The sequence below is a fragment of the Pinus tabuliformis genome, chromosome 4_1 (assembly GCF_031772625.1).
Source record: "Pinus tabuliformis cultivar Carrire ecotype Pingquan chromosome 4_1, CPIR1, whole genome shotgun sequence".
Taxonomy (NCBI): Eukaryota; Viridiplantae; Streptophyta; class Pinopsida; order Pinales; family Pinaceae; genus Pinus; species Pinus tabuliformis.
The window spans coordinates 456,797,407-456,814,152 of NC_142303.1; the positions used below are offsets into that span (position 1 = coordinate 456,797,407).

General features: G+C 37.8%; 2 pseudogenes; both read right to left on the reverse strand.

The window, feature by feature from the left end:
• Nucleotides 1–142: 142 nt before the first annotated feature.
• LOC149176372 (putative ribose-5-phosphate isomerase 3, chloroplastic) lies at nucleotides 143–6,525 on the reverse strand (annotated as a pseudogene).
• Nucleotides 6,526–7,951: 1,426 nt separating this feature from the next.
• Nucleotides 7,952–13,460, reverse strand: LOC149176373 (leucine-rich repeat receptor-like tyrosine-protein kinase PXC3; annotated as a pseudogene).
• Between the last annotated feature and the right edge of the window lie 3,286 nt (nucleotides 13,461–16,746).

The window sequence follows — 16,746 nt, forward strand, 5'->3', positions numbered from 1 at the left end:
TCATTTGCTAATCTCAAACAACTTCTTCAACATTTGCAGGTTTTTCAGAGAAATTGTATACCTCGTTCAATGTAAAATATTGTCGAAAGGAAACAATTGGTCTCTTTCCAAATAGGTACAGTGACCCAAATTCCCAAAATGGACTAAACGATTTGAATTTAATCAAACAAATTACCTGCTAATTGGATACAAATGCATGCAATATTTATATTGCATTTATTTCTAACTGATTACAGAAAGCTACCCGGACACCGACAGTCATCACGGCAACCCAAAAATTTCTCACTTGGTATTGACCCTAACACCTTCCTCCCCAGCAACGATTACAGTCGTGGCCATGTCCAAGAAGAGCATGTGATCGACCACGCCCTCAAAAGGCAGCATGCTTTGGACGTGGCCCTCGAATCTTTGATTGGAGTCTTGAAATACAAATCCACGATGTAATTGGTGTTATATGTAACGTACGGCTTGTCACTGTCCATCCTGGGCTTCGCCTCGCATCCCTCGGCCTGAAAGAGGGATTGTGTTGGTGTATATGCACTTAGACTAGCTGTGTTGGTGTACATGCACTTAGACTAGCTGTGTTGGTGTACATGCACCTAGATTAGCTCCAGTTAACTTATTGCTTGCATGTGGCACATGTACACATTAACATAAGATAAAGCACACTTAGCTTTAGTTAGCTTTAGTTATTGCATGTACAACTAAGCTTAACTTAGTTGCTTTTATGTATTTATTCTAAAACTAATATTGTAGAATCAATTTTTTTATTTCTTTTCTCAATTCTTGCTCGCTTCCTTCCTTCTCTTGCAAGCTTGTTTATTGTTTTGCAGATCTAGATCTGTGTATCTCAAAAATCTTACATAGTATCAGAGCACATGCATTTGTAATCAGTGCACAAGCAATTTTATTTGCAGGTTCAGAAGATTGAAGCAACAACAAAGAATGGAGTCTAAATTGGAGTTTCCACAATCGGCAATTCTCACTCCATATAATTATTTCGAATGGAAGCCAAAGATTCAACTTCATCTCAGAAGTAGAGGCTTATTTCGAATAACCATGGAAACGGAAGTTGAACCAACATCGGCAATGGAGAAAACAAGATATTTCAATCGCATGGACGAGGCCTTCGGCATCCTATGTTTATCTATTTCTCTGGAACTGCTATTTCATGTTGAATCATGTTCAAATCCAAATGAAGTATGGAAAATTTTGGAAGGATTGTTTGTAAAACAGGATGAAATGCAAGGTCACATTCTCGAAAATGAGTTAAACTCATTAGATCCGAGAAACTTTGAGAACATTCAAGATTTTTTCACAAGGTATAAAGCCTTGTTGGTTTAGCTGAAAGGATGCGGGATCGACAAATCCAAGCAAGAAAATCAGTTGATTCTTTCCATTTTATCAAAACTTGGTCCAGAGTATGCAATATTCGTCTCTACATTCCACACAGTCGGATCTGCAACTGGTGTAGCTTGGAAGATGCCCTCACTGGATTCTTTTATTCAGTCTTTGATGCATGAGCAAGATAAGCTCATCAAAATGGGCACACTTAAAAATTCCAAAGCGCATGCACTTACTGTGCATGCAAAAAGAAAGGCAAATTCCAAAGACCATCAGAAAGGAAAAGGGAAGAAGGATCCTGATCCAAGAAAGGGAGGACATCCCAAACCCCCCGATGGATCATCTGGCTCAAAGGAAAGGAAAGGAACGAAAGGGAAATCAATTTGCAATTATTGCCACCGTGGTTTTCATACTGAATCCGCATGCATGAAGAAGACTATAGATCTTATGGCGCAGACACTCCAGCAACACAATCTTGGAGACCACATTCCTGAGAATGCTAAGAAGAAGTCTGGAGAAAAAGCACCAAATCCAAGAGGTAACGGGCATGCTTTGATTGCCCTTCATTATGCACCACAAGAATGGATCATCGATTCAACGGCTTCACATCATATGGCTTCTTCAAAGGAATCCTTTTCTTCTCTACATGCATACTCAGGTCCTCCCATTCTCATGGGGGATAATTCTGCAGTTGCAGCAACTGGACAAGGAAGAGTGCAATTCGAAGATGGAAGTTTTGAAAATGTCTTGCATTTTTCCAAGGCTTTCTGTGAATCTTCTCTCAGTGTATCAGATGACACACACAGGCAGCGGAAGGAAAGTGGAATTTACCCTAGATTCCGTGAGCATTTATGACATGAAAACCAATTTGAAGATTGCATCTGGCAAGGTAAATGATCAATCTCGTCTGTATACATTTTCTGATTTTGTTCCTCAATCAGATTCTATTTTTCTACTTACACATGCAAATGAAGAAAGTAGGATTTGGCACGAAATATTTGAGCACTTGAATTTCAGATATATGCAACAGCTTAGTAAGCAAGGGATGGTCAAAGGATTGCCAACCATTGAATTTTCAGATGGTGTTTGTAATGGATGTTCTCTTGGAAAGCATCCACAAGAAAAATTCGAGAAGGGGCATGCATGGAGAGCCTCTTCACCTTTGGAACTTGTACACAGTGATCTCATGGGTCCATTTCCGATGCTTTCAATGAGCAAAGCAAGATATGTGTTTTCATTTATAGATGATTACACGAGATTCACTTGGGTTTACTTCTTGAAACTCAAGTCTGAAGTTTTTCAACATCTAAATATTTTCAAAGCGCATGCGGAAAATCAGTCTGGAAAACGCATCAAAATACTTCGCACAGATAATGGGACGGAATATGTCAACAAAGATATCAAGAATCTTTGTGATGAAGTAGGCATATAGTTGCGGCATACAGTTCCTTACACTCCACAGCAAAATGGCGTGGCTGAAAGGAAAAATCGATCTTTGAAAGAGATGGCTAATTGCATGTTGCATGCCAGATCTCTTCCGTCGAAATTGTGGGCCGAAGATATTAATTGTGCCTCATACATCCAGAACAGATCTACTCATAAATTTGTTACTGGAAAAACACCTTTTGAGGCTTGGACTGGCATGCAACCTGAAGTTAGTCATTTCCGCATTTTTGGATCTCGAGCATGGGCCCGCATTCCTCCAGAGAAGAGAAAGGATTTGGAGCCTCAAAGCAAAGCATGCATATTTGTTGGATATTCTGATGAAGTCAAAGGGTACAGATTGCTTGATATCCACACTGAAGAGCTCTTTATTGAAAGGAGTGTAAAGTTTGACGAAGATATTTCGCATGCACCAGTAGATGAACTTGTTACCAAATTTTCATCACCACTCATTGATGAGTATGCAGATGAAACTTCAGACCAGCATTCTGATGAAGATGAGTCTTTTCCTGTGACCCCTGTTAGACCACCAGTTGTTGAACATCGAGATCATACTTCTGCATGTAGTTCGGAAGATTCTCGACCACCTTCAACACAAAAATGGCGCAACATGAGTGATATCCTTGATGATCCTGCCTCTATCCCTCTGTTTGAGGAAGATCCGCAAGCACTCCTAGCTATGGAGCCATCCATGCCCATGCATGCTTATATGATGCATGGATCTAATCCACAAACTATGCAGAAGCAAATGGGCATCTTGAATGGGAAGCCGCCATGGATGAGGAATATAACTCTCTCATTGAGAACCAGACTTGGGATTTGGTTCCGCTACCTTCAAATCGCAAACTTGTGAGATGCAAGTGGGTTTACCGGACCAAGAAAGCATCAAATGGCCAAGTTAGTCGATATAAGGCACGATTGGTAGCAAAAGGTTTTCAACAAGTACATGGTGTTGACTATGATGAGACTTTTGCTCCAGTGGCAAAAATGGATTCCATTCGGCTGGCTCTCTCCATTGCAGCAGCAAGAGGATGGGAGGTGCATCATATGGATGTGAAGAATGCCTTTCTTCATGGTGATCTCGAGGAGGAAATCTACATGGAGCAGCCACCGGGATACATGCAGAATTCATCTCTGGTATGCAAACTAAAGAAGTCTCTCTATGGCCTCAAGGAGGCACCTAGAGCATGGTATGCAAAGATGGATTCTTATTTGTTATCTCAAAATTTTGTACGCTGCAAATCTGATTCCAATGTTTATTTTCTGAAGAAAATTGACTCCTTGTTGATCATAGTACTCTACGTAGATGATCTTTTGATAACGGGTAGTTCAGCTTCTGTCATTACTAACATCAAAACTGCATTGCATAAGTGGTTTTCTATGAAAGACATGGGCTTGCTAAATTTCTTCCTTGGACTAGAGATCCTTCAGCGTGATTCTGGCATTACCATTTCTCAACCAAAATATGCCAGAGATCTTTTGGCACGATTTCACATGAGTGACTACAAGCCAGCAACCACACCTTTCTTATCAGGGATAAAGCTTGAGAATGGCAAAGACACACCATTGGTTGATTGCACATTGTATCGCCAGCTTGTGGGAATTCTTCTTTATCTCACTCACTCCCGTCTTGATCTCTCCTATGCTGTCGGAGCAGTTTCCAGATACATGCAGGAGCCACATGAGTTACACTGGAATGCTGCAAAGCGCATCCTTCGATATGTCCAGGGGACAATCACCTATGGGATTCATTATGCAGCCAATTGTTCGTTGAATCTCATCGGGTTCACAGATTCAGACTGGGCTGGTGACACCATTGATCGCAAGTCTACTTCCGGTTATGTACTTAGTTTGGGATCCGGCGCAATTTGTTGGTCAAGTAAGAAGCAGGCTGCCATTGCTTTATCATCAGCAGAGGCCGAGTATAGAGGAGCAGTCAATGCCACTATTCAGGCAATTTGTCTACAACATTTCCTATCTGAGCTTGGGATTAGTGTCCATCATCCAACTGTCATCTAGTGCGATAATCAAAGTACGCTAAAGTTTTGCAGAGATCCAGTGCAGCGGCAGCGTACCAAACACATCGAGATCCACGTGCACTTCATTAGAGAACTCATTCATGATGGGATCATCAATCTTTAGTACTGTCCTAGTTCCGAGCAGATTGCCGACATCTTCACCAAGACTTTCACTGAGCAGAAGTTTCGATTCCTGCGAGATCGTCTCGGGGTGAAGGACACGACTGCCTAGCAGTTGTCTTTTCTCTACTTTTGCATTATATTTTGAGGGGGGGTTTTCTTCCCACTGGGTTTTCCCTCTTTCCTCCTTTTTATGCATTGTATATGGGTACCTAAAATGGCCGTGTTGTCGGGACTCATTCATTTTGCATCACACTCACCTAAGTTATGCTTAAGGGGGGGTGTTGGTGTACATGCACTTAGACTAGCTGTGTTGGTGTACATGCACTTAGACTAGCTGTGTTGGTGTACATGCACCTAGATTAGCTCCAGTTAACTTATTGCTTGCATGTGGCACATGTACACATTAACATAAGATAAAGCACACTTAGCTTTAGTTAGCTTTAGTTATTGCATGTACAACTAAGCTTAACTTAGTTGCTTTTATGTATTTATTCTAAAACTAATATTGTAGAATCAATTTTTTTATTTCTTTTCTCAATTCTTGCTCGCTTCCTTCCTTCTCTTGCAAGCTTGTTTATTGTTTTGCAGATCTAGATCTGTGTATCTCAAAAATCTTACAGATTGCAACCTCGAAGCGTTGTACTTCCAGCAAAAGGGCACCACCTCCACATACTTTTCCAAGCCACTGCTCCTGAGGCCATTGACGAGCTTCGATTCATCGACGACAACCACGAACTTGGCGTAGGCAGCCTCCATTATCTTCTCTCGGAGCAACACGCCACCGTTTCCCTTGACGAGATTGAGCTCCGAGTCGACAACGCCATCGATGGCGAGCTCAATGTTGGGGTGATCATCAAGCTCTGAGAGTGGGATGCCTAGAGACGCGGCCTGCTCAGCAGTGCGCTTGGAGGTGGGGATGCCCACGATGTCTTAAAGGCTGAGATGTTTGCTTTTAGTTCATGGACCAGTTTGTGTCGTAACAGTCCGAGTAATTCCCAAAACTGCTGCCAAAGAGCTTTGTAGCTATAACGTGCATTTATTGCAGTGACCCAAAAGCATAATACAATGGACAAAAGCTAAGAGGGACAAATATGGAGTGCTATTTTCCAATGTCTGTTTGGAGTTGCATCACATGGAAAATTTCTCTTTGACAAAAACATGGAAATATTATTTTTTTAATGTGCAATGACAGATTTGGGTACCTGTCACATGATGCTTTCTAAAGGGAAAATGGAACATTCTAAGACACAACATTCCAAAAAATCAGAACGGAGCTATGGACACAACTTGCCATTTGATGATGACATGCCTGTGTCCGAAATTATTCTCTGATTTTTTTGAAATTAAATAAAACACCTTCGATATCACATTTCCGTTATTCACATTTATTTGTTATATTTATTTTTTTGAAACAGAGGCAATTTTTCATTTCACAGGCTAGAATTCCCTTCTACAATTTGGGGTATTAATATTTTCTTTAACTTTCGTCTACTCTTGTACATAACTGTTCTATAAATCATGGATGACATAATCCATGCCCGCCTTGTGGGCCTCCTGCACCAGCAACGTGGGACTCAATCTGATCATTAGAATACATAATTCCTTTTCGTCAAGGGCCCATCACCATCTGAGTCACCTTCCTTGATCATCGCCTGAAACTCCTCATCCTTCATGCAATCAATTCCCAGGTGCGTGGTGTTTCTTTTGAGGCTATATAATGTGATGTCATGCAATCCATTCCCAGGAGCCTGGCATTTCTCTTGAGACTATGGAATGTGACGAGGCCTTTCTCTAGTTCTGCGAGGAGACGAAAGCCATTGCAAAGCTCCTTCATGAGCCCTTCCTCCCTAATTTCTTAGACATGGGGGCAGAAAGTCCACACTGGGTTTTCCTACCATTTCATCTGTCACTTGGGCATTCAAACCTGTATCCACACAGTTATATTTGCCGAAGGTGCCGAGGGGAGTGACTAAAACACCAAAATCAATACAAAACCTTATCTGCTCCCAATTGCATAGACTGAAGCAAAGAGAGTCAAATTTGAAACAAGTAGATTTGCTGACTGTATTCCTACTACGCGTGCTAAATATGTTAAGGAGACATATACACAGCTTCCATGCACACCAAAGTATGACATTTGAAAAATGTAAAGAAGCATCGATCTCAAGGTGAGGAAAATCTAAAATCAAGTCAAAAAATTTAGTATACAACACATATTACATAAAGGAGAACCATCAAAGGAAGGAAAAAAATTGAGACAAGCCATTTGATTAAATTGAGACAAGGGATTGTATTTCAGTAGACATGGAAGCCACTCAACAAAGCCTAAGAGTAAGAGTATGACTTGGACTCGGAGAAACTCAGGAAAAACTTGGTTGGTAAAAAATCTATACTTAAATAGGAAAATACTGTTAAAATCTACCAAGAAGGTGAAATTCGGTCAAACTCAATGAGTTAATTAGTCAAACTCACACATTTTGACAAGATTTTACCAAGTTTGGCCCAAACAAACAAACTCACACTTGTTTCAAAGCTGGGTCGATTTGACTGCCCAAATATACTCAATCTTGTTTCACTGGTGTGTAAAAATTGACCTATCTTCTTGTAATCAAAACTTTGACTAAAACAACTAATATGCAGTAACTTATAGCCCATAATGAAAATATGGAGAATTTTCAAATATCCAAAAGCAATTTGGCTCTTGTACCAGACAAGGATAAACTATGAATTATACAAATATTGAACTTTACAAGTCCTAATCTCTAGCTTGAGAACATAATTCACTGACGAAAAAGTCGCAATGTGATATCCATGCTTTAAAAGATATAAAAAAATAAACATAAAAAAACCAGGTCAAAACCCTTAGTAAGAAAGAACTTTTGCATAAGACACTCCTATACATCCTGCTGGCTTCAGTAATTTGACAGTCATAACTTCTATTTACTGAAGCATCTCTACAATCGTAATGAACTATAATTGTGAGAAATTTTGTAGTATGGTCTATCTTATACAGCTAAAAATAACTATAAAACACTATGTTCTGCAACATTTACTGTTTTGGTATAAATGAGTAGCTAGAGCATACCTGGAGGGATGTATCCAATTGAACCAGCAATTGCATAAATACTCCATGTGCTCTTGGAAGGATCAACAATATTGCAAAGCTCAATATCACCTATTTGTGGCTCTGTTGAAGACTTCAGGAGATTTTTTTTGGCAGTGAGATCAAGGTGGAAGATTGGATGCTGACACCCATGTAGAAAAGCCAAACCTTGTGCTACACCTATGGCAATGCTACAACAAGATGACCAATCCAATACAGAAACATTACTAGTGTGAAGGAATTCTGAGAGGTTGCCTTTATGAACATATTCGTAGAAAAGGTAAGCATAATCTATGTCTAGAACATGTTCCAAGGGTGTCAGGATGTTGGGATGCCTTAGCTTCCCCTGCTTCTCCAGTTATGCACCAGGCTTTCGGTAGCTTCCAGATTTGAAAATTGTGTCACTCTAGTTGAGCTTCTTCACAGAATAACTAATGTCAGAAGGCATGACAACTTTGTAATAGGTACTAAACTTGTTCTTTAGGAAGACATTTTCCGGATCCAGAGTGGATTCAACACCCTTTTCAAAGTCAATCCTTAGCATGTGGATACAATCTGGATGAATAAAATGGCCTTCAATATTACGGGCTAGTTGCACTTCTGGAATTTGCCGATCACCACGCCAAAAGTATTTGTTGGCCACAATGAACAATCCAACATCCACAATTGTGAAAATAACGCCTGTAACAATCCAATGCTTCGTCTAATAACTGCACCATCTCCTTCAAGCTACGACTTGGAAAACAATTTTGTCTCTAACAGGAGACGCCTTTCAAATGGGGTGATATCATTGTTATTCATCTGGAATGGTACATTCTTAATCTCAGCAGCTCTTGAATTTGAGAATAAAAGACCGATTCGGGGCTTAGAATTAACAACAAGATTTGAGGCAATTCTGTGCAATAGGAAAAACGGTGTGGAAACGAACATAAGAAACTAACCTAAATTAAGGTTTTTTCTTATCCTAACTATTAATCCAAGGGTCTGGAACTTTTCAATCATCTAACATCCGATCGAATGGTTCAGACAAGTACACGGTGGCAGTTGGGGGAGTTGATTTAAGAGGGGAATGCCTTATGGCGTAATAATGATACAATCATGTATTGTAGCGGTAAAGCCACACATTCAACTTAATGCACGTTCATTGCATAGGTGAGTTTGGATAATCTTAAATTTCATAATTAATTAAATAAATTTGTGCTTTTATTTTAAAAAACTTTTATTTGTAAAATTTGACCAAAAAAAATACCATCTCTAGTAGGTTCTTTTGGAATATTGTAATTGGCAAGGCTAATGGATCAATTCCTTGTAATTATGTTGGAGTACTTGGAATGATGAATATATAAATCTATATGGTTTGAAATATATAAATATTTTTATTTTTCCTGCCTGATATTGAAGATGTAGATTTGAGTGATGAATCTCAAAACCAAAATAATAATTTTTTCACAACTATCGAAATATGTAGAAGTGAGACAATTATCAACATTTGGAAAAGCGACTAATCTATAGATGGAAACTTAAGAGGTTGTGATCAACAAGGGTCATTACAATCTCGATAATAATGTTTCTAATCTATTTAGAGAAGGAGATATCTTGGTTGTCTTTTCATTTGAAAATAAATTCAATAAAAAAAGTCCATAATGTGATGTAATAGTTGAAAAGCACATTGACATGCAAGAGTGTATTGATTCCTCAAATTATACATATGTAATTATTTAAATAATGTGATGGGATATTTCTTTAAAGATGTCAATATATTCAAGGATTACATTTTTTTTGAGACTACTGAATATATACTTTATTTGTCTCATGTATTCATTTTGTCATAACAACTCACTTGTGCTTAGAACAAGTCAAGGGTGGAAAAAATCCCAAGACACAATAATGAAAATTGTTGATAGAATATCATGAAACCATTCTTGAGAACATTCCACTAACATATTTTATATGAATGGAAAAAATTACTGGTTAAACATTAAATTGTTTAGGGTTTGAACATCAATCTATTATACTTCCCACTTTTTAGCACTAGGCTACAAAAGTCATTTCAATTTAAAAAATACATGTGAGTTGCTCATGGTCATTGATTATAACTTGGAAAACATATCACATCAAGACATTTTTTTTAGTTTTTATTATTGAATTATTAAATTCTATATACACAACCACACTAATTAGTTTAAATATTCACTATGTTTAACTTTGATACATATCATTATTTAACCATTTTGTCTTACCTAGAACAGATGGTAAATGAACTAAAACTAAACTTTGTGCCAAGATGACATACTTAATATGTTATTATTAGTCCCAAGGCATCAATTACTATTGGAAAAGGCTTTCATTTTTCAAATATTTTCACACATAAATCTAAATATTTGATGTAAAGTTTTAGTCCCATATTCAACGAAACACTTTTTCTAGACTTATCAAACAATTACAAAACTTTTGTTTAACCAATAAAAATTTTTGAGGTCTTATTTGGCCTCTTCTCGAGGCACAACTCCACATATATTAGATTAAAGCATAACTTGTACCACATATTGATTAATAAATTTTCACATTTGAAGTGATGCTAGATCTAAATCTAGCATTACTTCCCAAAACATTAAATGTTTACTTGATTAGAGCATGTATAGCCCATAGTCGATAACCCTTCTCATTGCTCTTGAGTTTTCCATTTATTACTATGAAAAATTCAATGTTTCATTTGTTTCCCTTTTCTACTCTTTCCAAGGGACTCTTCTTTCCAAGATCTCCTTATGCTAGAAATTCCCTTCGCTATTAGTTCTCCACTACTCCCTATAGCACATCATTAGTAGCAATTACTTTTGGCAGTTCTAAACCCTAATTGAAACAATACCTATAATCTACATAAATGGGTGCTTTGAGTTTCATTTCACCTAGGGTGTGTTAGTGCTTGTTATAGATATACCATGCTTTAAGCTCCCAATGCTTCGCTCCTTTACATCCGTCATTAGGGGCTACTCGCAATGCTTCACTCCTTTACATCCTTCACTAGGGCTATATCAACAAGACTCAATGGATGGATGATTAATGTTTTTTTCAAGTTCTCATTCACCCCAATGCTTCATTGTTTTTTGTCCTTCACCAGGGTTGTATCAACAATATTCCATTAATTGAGGCTTAATGTTTTTTTCAAATAATTGTTCGCCCATTGCTTGATGTCCTTCATTATGGTTATATTAGCAAGATTTAAAGGCTAGAGTTTGAGAAATTTGGATAAGTGTTTTGGGAAAGGATGAGCCTATGGTTAAGGTTATGGGAAGGAATCAAGTAACGAAATCTATCTATCTAACTTGTATTTCATAGTGCAGGAATGATTAAAAGCTAGATCTAGGGAGGTGTTCTCAAATAATGCTACTTTAATAGAACACCCGATTTTCTAAGACAAGTTTTTCCTTGAACTAGTTGGCCCTTTGAAAGTGTAGTCAAAAAGGCCTCATTAAACAAAAACCATGTTTGGTTTAAGGTATTGAATTTTCATTTCAAGGAAGAGTTGCTTGAAAAGATAACTGAAAATCCTCAAGGAGAGGGAAAAAAGGGATATGAAGAAGTAAGAATGCTAGACAAGAAAAACATCAGTTATTTTTTTTCTTGAATTTTTCACAAGGAGCTTCTTCATAAAATATAAAAATGTTCAATAATATGGGGCTTTTCCCTCACATTTTGTTAGAGATTTCACACAATATGTGTTTCTTTAAGGGACAATATATGTATGCTATGTGTCAGTAGATACTCTTGTGTTTTTTCTTTTTTCCATGAGTTTTGCATGTCGTTGTTATAAAAACACAAGAACAAAAAGCAAACATACTATCATTAAATAAAACTAGGATTTGTTGCATAATCAAACATCAGAATATTTAAGGAAGATTACACTTCAATTTTATATGATGTTGGATGAGGGAGCCTTGCATTGATATTTCAATCCAATCATACATTGATGATGTTGATAGTGATTCACAAGCTTTGATTCAATTTAATTAACTTATTCTTTTCATGGGATGTTACTTCTCTCTATGCATATGGTGATGATGTCTTTTGAATCTTGCCATATAGATTTTGGTAATATAATTGAGATGACTACAATGATACAAGAGAGACCTTTTGATCAGTGTAAAATAATTATGAATAGACAATATTCTTTATTCTACAACATAGACTTAACGAATTCTACCTAAATCTTTCTTATATGTCCATTTTTTTATACATATTGTCTTTTTCTCATGGTATGAACTAATTAAACATATAAATTAGTTTATAAGTGTGGATTATTAATGTTGACTTGATTAATCGAAATTAGAATTGAATACTAATTTTTTAAAACATACATATAATGCAATGCATATACACACATTTTAAAATTATATATATATATATATATATATATATATATATATATATATATATATATATATAACATCATATATATATATATATATATAACTGGTCACTTTCTACACCGAAAATTAATTCTAAACAAGCCACTTTTGACATTCTGTATCTACTCATGGAAAGTGTATCCATTGGAGGAGTGAAACTATAAATGGATATGCTCTCCCTCTACAATTCCACTTTACGTTCATTGGACTCCTCGTCACGCGAAAGAAGCTTCCCATCAATTTCGTGCTCCTCAACCGACTCAAAAGTGTTCCGCATATTCCCTGAGGAACCACGTCACCAAATCAGAGTCACCAATCAAATTATTTTCACCTTTGCGCTTATATTTTTAAGCGCAGTTTAAAGAGGTCTAAAAGTTATGGAAATTCGGATTATATTTAAGAAAAATTGATAAAGATTTTTGTAAATCCAAGTTATAGTTGTTAAACTTTAAAATTTTAGTTGTTTTTGACTTTTTGATGTTGGTGAATCCATTTCCACCATCAAAAACACGATTCAAACACTGCCTCTACAAGATTTTTTAAATTTTTTGCTTGAATCATGACTACTTTTGGCAGTCCGAACAATTCTTCAACCTCTTTAGAAGACTCCATATTTTTATCTTGGCTTGTTGTACAACGCATAAATCTTTAGAAAGACAACGCTGTTTGAAAGCGAACACGTGTACTACTACGCATAAATCCTTAGGAACTCAACACTGTTATCGTCATCAGTGAGCACAGATATTCACTTGCAATACTGTAGAAGCACCTTTATGCGTCCTGAGTTCAAACCCTCTAGGCTTCACACTCCCCCGTTTTAAAGACTTGCAGCTAGCAACAAACCTGTTGAAGTTATAATTTCAACGCAGCCGTGCGGTCTCACCCAAAACCACCAGCATGAAACCACAAACCGCCCAGAAGCATATCGCACCGCTTTTCCGGAAAAGTTGTTTCCGTATATTGGCCTCCGATGCGTTTTGGTGCTAGCACGTGGCTCTCACCTGACGTAAGCAACTCTGACATATCGGGAGCTATCGTTCACTCAAGTGAGGGCTTCCGATATCTTTCTCCACCGTAGGATCTGCTCCCGTATTTTCGTCCGTTGATTGATTGAAGATGCATACGAGCCTATATTAAAAGCCTTGCGTGGAGTGAATTCAATTTTGAGTTTGACCGCCACTCCTGCACCAAATTAAATATTGCGTGAAGTAATTTAAAAACTTGGTTGACCATACCCTTCTTTAATGCATTGTCATAAACTTAGGTGAATAGTTAAAGTTTTTAATATGGGTATGGGCATTTTTTTTATATATATTTTTTATATACGGCATGTATTAATGTTCGTAAAAAAACATGTTGTAATTTTTTTCAAGAGTGTTGACCATTTTGTAAAAAAAAAGGGAAACTTAACAAGTATAGTGTGCTCTGTATTATTTTGTATGGCACACGGGAGGTAAAGAATATTGGTGTGTTCGCAGCAGCGAAATAGAACCAGAGGATGTATGCACAGCAGTGCACAAGAAATATTTGGTAATGTTTTGTTTTGACCTTTTGTAATGGAACGGTGAAAACGCAAGGTGAAATGAGAACAAAGACCGTAATGTTTTATGTGCTGAAGGTTTTGTAAAATACATGAGCGTATAATGAATTTGTTTTACAGCAGTAAACTTATGTAAATTTTTATATTACAGCAGTAAAGTTTTTGTTACAGCAGTGAATGTAAAAGGGGATTTACAGCAGTAAACCCAGTTCAGTAAATTCTTAGAAACTTTTTTTATGGTGGTGAAATACTCTGTCTCTCAGTGAATTTTTTTTAAGTCTTCCTGTGCACAAAAGGATCCTAGAAAGGTAGAAACAGAGCATTGCCTCTGTGTGTTTGAATGTTTGGTTTTTGGTATTTTCTCCATGTAAAAATACCCAACAGTGGTATCAGAGCAGGCTTAGGCTCTTGAAGGTGTTCAAGAAGCTGAAGGGAGAAGGTTGTTGCAGCAGCAAAACCTCTCAGGCAGACAGAAGACTCAGACAGCAAAGGAGTCAGGTATTCCAAAAGTTTTTTTTGTGTTGCTGAAGAAACAGTCAGCTGTTTTAAACACACAGTCAAGGATTTAGAGGCATAGATCAGAATACAAGGAATGGCCAGCACAAGCACTGGTATGGGTTTGTTTAACACCCAGCTCCCACAGTTTAATGGGAAGAACTATGACTACTGGTCAATAACTATGAGAGCCCTGTTTGCCTCTCAAGATTTATGGGAAATAGTTGAAGATGGTTTTGAAGAAGTAGCAGATGAAAATGAGTTCAATGCACTAACTCAGGGAGAGAGAGATCATCTGAAGAGCAATAGGAAGAAGGATGCAAAGGCCATTTTATTGTTGCATCTAGCGGTAGACCAGAGTATATTTCCAAGGATAGCAGCAGCCAAAACATCAAATGAAGCATGGAAAACCCTCAAGACAGCCTATCAAGGCATGGAGAGAGTGAAGACAGCAAAACTACAATTGCTGAGAAAGGATTTTGAGAACTTGAAAATGAAGGAGTCAGACAACATTGAATCATTCTTCACTCATGTGATTGGTGTAATCACACAAATGAGAACTCATGGAGAAACAATTGAAGATAGAAGAATAGTGGAGAAAATATTGAGGGTCTTACCCTCAAGGTTTGATGCCATAGTCACCACCATTGAAGAGACAAAGGATCTCTCAAACTATTCAGTTGATGAGCTACATGCATCACTGATAACACATGAGCAGAGGTTGAGTAGGAATGAAAACTCATCTCTTGAGCAAGCCTTCAAGACCCAGATGTCCTTTGGAAGAGGAAGAGGTCAAGGAAGAGGAAACAAAAGAGGAAGAGGCAGAAGCCAGAACAGAGGTGGAAGGAACAGCCCATCAAATGCACAAGGAAGAGGCAGCAATCCAAATCAGAACCAAGGTCAAGGCAGCAGCCAACAAAGAGATCAGTATCAGGCTCAAGGACAAAGGTATGATAAATCTAATGTTCAATGCTATTATTGCAAAAAGTATGGACATTATGCTAGTGATTGTAGAAAGAAACAACATGATAAGAACAACAGACAAAATGCAAATGTTACAAGAGAAAACAGCAGTCAAGACAATGTCCTATTAGCTTGTAACATGGCTGAAACACATAGTGAAGACATATGGTTTTTAGACTCAGGTTGCAGCAACCATATGACAGGGAATATAGCTCTCTTTTCAGCCTTAAATCAGAATTTGAAATCAGAGGTCACACTAGGAACTGATAGTAAAGTGTCTGTTATGGGAAAAGGGGAGGTAAAAATATTTACAAAACAAGGAGAAAGGAAAACCATAGCAGATGTCTACTATGTCCCCGGAATGAGATGTAACCTATTGAGTGTTGGACAGCTTATCCAAAAGGGTTACAATGTTTACTTTGAAAATGATGTGTGCACCATCATGGACATACCACCCAGCAAGAGATGCATTGCTGAAGTGAAGATGACAAGGAACAGGATGTTCCCTCTCCGGATCAGGGCAGACTTGAAGAACAAAAGGGAAATGGCAGCAGTCACCCAAGAGGCCTTCCAAAGCGTGCCAAAGGATGAAAATTGGTTGTGGCACTTGAGATTCGGGCATCTCAATTTTGGAGGTCTAAACTTATTGAGCAGAAAAGGAATGGTAAAGGGATTACCATTGATAGAGAAACCGGACAGCCTATGTGAAGGCTGCATTTTGGGAAAACAACACAGAGAAAGTTTTCCATCAGGGAAAAGCATAAGGGCAAAGACACCCTTAGAGATTATCCACTCAGATTTGTGTGGACCAATGCAAGCTCCATCATTAGCTGGCAGCCAATATTTCCTAACATTCATTGATGATTTTACAAGAAAGACTTGGATATATTTCCTCAAGAACAAAAGTGAAGCCTTTGAGAAATTCCAAAACTTCAAAGCACTTGTGGAGAACCAAAGCGGGCTGCACATAAAAGTATTGAGAACTGATAGAGGAGGTGAGTATATCTCAAATAAATTCCTAAAGTTTTGTAGAGAAAATGGAATTCATAAACAGTTTACAACTCGGTACACCCCACAGCAAAATGGAGTTGCTGAAAGGAAGAACAGAACCATCATGGATATGGCGAGGAGCATGCTGAAGGCAAAGCATTTGCCAAATGAGTATTGGGCTGAAGCTGTACATTGTGCAGTGTATATTCTGAACAGGTGTCCTACAAAAGCAGTCATGAACAAAGTGCCAGAAGAAGCATGGAGTGGGAGAAAGCAAGGAGTCACCCACATGAGAGTTTTTGGGTGTGTGGCCTATGCACA